Here is a 3,655-nt window from a genome sequence, read left to right as displayed (position 1 = left end):
ACAACCATCTGTTATGAGATCTGATGCCCTCTTCTGGTGTGTCTGAAGATAGCTACAGTGTACTTATATATAGTAAATAAATAAAGCTTTTAAAAATTTGGTTATTGATGGAATATTCATTTATTAGTCTTACCAAGCACTGCTTGGGCCAGGCCCTTTGGCAAACACAGGGGGTGGGGGTGGGTCACAGGATGAGTAGCATTGCCCCTGTCCTGGAGAGATTTAGACTGTAAGATGATAAACAGGAAACAAAGGCTTCTGCTACAAATGATAAGAACCATAACAGAGCTAGGGAGGAAAGGCCAGGGGAGTGGGAGGAGGCAAGGTGAATTCAGTAGAACTTAGGGCGTCTTCAAGTTTCCAAGATAGGAATATCAGGATACCTAAAACAGTGTCAGCCATAACTGCCCCTGTGAATAGGAAGCTCCCGGGACTTTGCACTGGTTAGGTGGCAGCAGGTACAGTCAATATGCTCTGGTGGAAAACTGATGGAGGCCAACAAATATCAATCCTAACAACCAATAGGCCAATAGGTCTACTTCCAAGTTCGTGCTCAAGCATAGGAGACACTTAGAGAGTTGTTTATTGCAGATATCTTCATAGTAGCACATGCTTGGCCCAGGGAATGGCACTGATTGGGAGTATGACCTTGTTGGAGGAAATGTGTCCCCGTGGGCATGGGTTTTAAGACCTTTGTCCTTAGCTGCCTAGAAGCCAACCTTCTCTTAGCAGCCTTCAGATGAAGATGTAGAACTCTTAGCTCCTCCTGCTTCATGCCTGCCTGGATGCTGCCATGCTCCCACCTTGATGATAATGGACTGAACCTCTGAACCTGTAAGGCAGCCCCAATTAAATGTTGTCCTTTATAAGACTTGCCTTGGTCATGGTTTCTGTTTCACAGCAGTAAAACCCTAACTAAGACAGTAGTAGCCAAGAATGGAAGCAACCCAATTGTCCATACATTGAGGATAGAATCTCACAGTCTACACCAGTAAAAAAGAATATTACATGTGTGTAATAGCATGTGACTCTCACACAGAGTCATAAGAGGCCACCTGACATGATGCCATTTGGATCTATGTGACACAAGTTAGCGTAGTGGCTACTTTCCTGTATAAATTACTTTCCTGTTGTGATAAATGCCATGACCAATGCTGCTCTAGAAGGAAGAGTCGCTTCTGGCTTCAGTGGGATAACAGTCTATCATGGCGGGGAGGCACAGCAGCAAGTGGAAGGTACGGTGGCAGAGGCAGGAAGCCGAGCGCTTATATCTTCAGCCTAAAGCACGTGGCAGAGAGTGAAAGCTAGACGTGGCCTACTCTCTGTGATGTACTTTCTCCAGCAAGGCTGTGCCAGCTAAACCTCCCCAAATGGCATCACCAACTAGGGATCAAATGCTGGAAAGCCCGGGGCTATGAGGGATATTTCTCATTCAAACCACTGCTGAAGTTTTACAGTTAGGGCAAGGGATGGAGGTGCTGGAAGGAGTTTTGTCTTGTGATCTTGGTAATTATCTTAGGTGGCTGTACCTGGATCACATATGTAATCCCTGTGGAGCTGTGTAGTTAACATGCATGCATCTTTGGTGTAGGCATTGTAGATCAATAAAAATATCTTAAAAGTACGAAGTCAACTAATGAGTAGAACATTATCACTCATTCTTTAAAACACTTGGAAGAGACTCAAGCTTGCAGAAATAATAAGCAATAGGTTAGGTTAAAGTTTTGTTTATCTGTTTGTTTCTTCTGGTGCAGGGGCTGGAGTCTAAGATATCACATATAAGGTTGAGTTTGTCACACTGACTAATGCCCCATCCTACTTTTTATAAAGTCTTACTCTTTAAAAAAAAAAAAAAAAAAAGATTTATTTTCACTTTTGTGAACATGTGGGAGTGTGCACCCACAGGAGTGCAGGTACCCTAAGAGGCCAGAAGAGAGCGCCAGATCAACAGATCCACTGGATCTGGAGTTACAGGTGGTTGTTAGTTGACCCATTTGAGTCCTGGGAACTCAACTTCAGCCTTCTGAAAGAGCAGTATATGATCTTAATCACTGAGCTGTGTCTCCAGCCCTCAGAGTTTTATTCTCAAACCTCTTTCAAGGCCAGGTAGGAAGAACACCGAACCAGAACAGAGGCTACAGTAGCAGTGGCCCTCTCAGCCTATGACCCCGAGACCTACCTCCCTAGACCTCAGTGACTGCAGGTTCACGTCAGTCATAACGGTGCTAATAACAACTGAGGTCACCTCGTTTACTCTCTTCGTAGAGATTATTTAACAACAGCCAAAGCAAACACTCTTTTATGGAAGTTATTTTTTTGTCATTTTAAATTACAGCATAATTTTCAAGCATACAGAAAAGGACACACAGTATCTTTTCCAACCAATCGAATCTAGCTCTTGTGAACTGTTTGCTATATTATCTTCAACTATGATTCTCTCTTTCTTTCTTTCTTTTTTTTCCATCTTATGAAAACACCGAAATGTTAAGAAAAGAGAGAGGTGTAACAAAGCCTCCTCACACCTACCACCTGCCTCTGTAACTATGCAGTCACACCCACTCTTATTTCAGCCGTAGCCCACCCCTCACCCCCGGATCCTTTAGAAACAAGCCTTGACTTTGATACCTTTCTCACATAGAAGTGTTTATGCTGCTAAGAGGCCTCTTAAAACCTAACAGGGGTCCAGGAACATGCCTTTAAAAATTAACAATTTCTTAATATCAAATACTATGTGGGTATCCAGCCCTCTCCATTTCCCTCATGAAAGAGTTTTACAAGTCGTGCGCGCCCGGAGCCCAGCGAGGTCTGCACTCTGCAAAGTGTTCTTTTAGAAAGTTCTTTCTGCTTCTTTGGGTCCCTCTTCTCATGCACATCACATCTCTCTTCTTTTGGATATTTGGCAATGCTCATAATAAGATGGTAAAAGAATTAAAAAATAATACTATATATAGCAAATATAACCAAAAATTAACAACCACTACACTGGATTGAGGGAGGTCAAGTACCCAATTTTCACCCTACTTTTCAGCACGCTTGAAAATGATGCTATTATTAAAATTGGGGGAAAACCCTTCTTTGGAAAAAAAATGAAATACTAGTAGGTTTTTATGCTTTAAAATATAAGGGTCCTTTGTAATTCACCCATTCACACAAAACAGGATTCTGACCATGCCTGTTGGTTCTGTACTCAGTTTTGTGTGCCAGAGTATTAAATTGGGCTCAGGCTGTAGCTTTGGGTTAGAACCATGACTAGCATGCTAGTCAGAGCTAACCCTCAATACTGGAGGTGGGAAAGGAATAGGACCGGAATGTTCTCTAGCTTGTGAATCAGCTCAGACCCTTTACAAACACCTGGCATGCTTTCTTAAACAGCACCCTGGGGCCTGGCCCCAGAGAAGGCTCTGAGTCACAGCAACTGAGAAGGCCAGAGAATTTTTTTTCTAATGATGTCCCAAATGATACTTGTCCTGGCCTGTAGCCCCACAATGAATAAATAACACTGTAGTCATTTCCCACAGCCCAAACTAAACCAGCATATTTCCCAAGGTGTGTTTGAACATGGTTCTTTGCTGTGTTTCCATTCCGTGCTGTGTGCTGTCAAGAGACAGTCTCTGGTCAGCTGTGTATAAGGCTGAATTACTCTCCCTGCATCACA

The sequence above is a fragment of the Mus caroli genome, chromosome 7 (assembly GCF_900094665.2).
Source record: "Mus caroli chromosome 7, CAROLI_EIJ_v1.1, whole genome shotgun sequence".
In the NCBI taxonomy this organism is placed as follows: Eukaryota; Metazoa; Chordata; class Mammalia; order Rodentia; family Muridae; genus Mus; species Mus caroli.
This window is presented reverse-complemented; position numbering follows the sequence as displayed.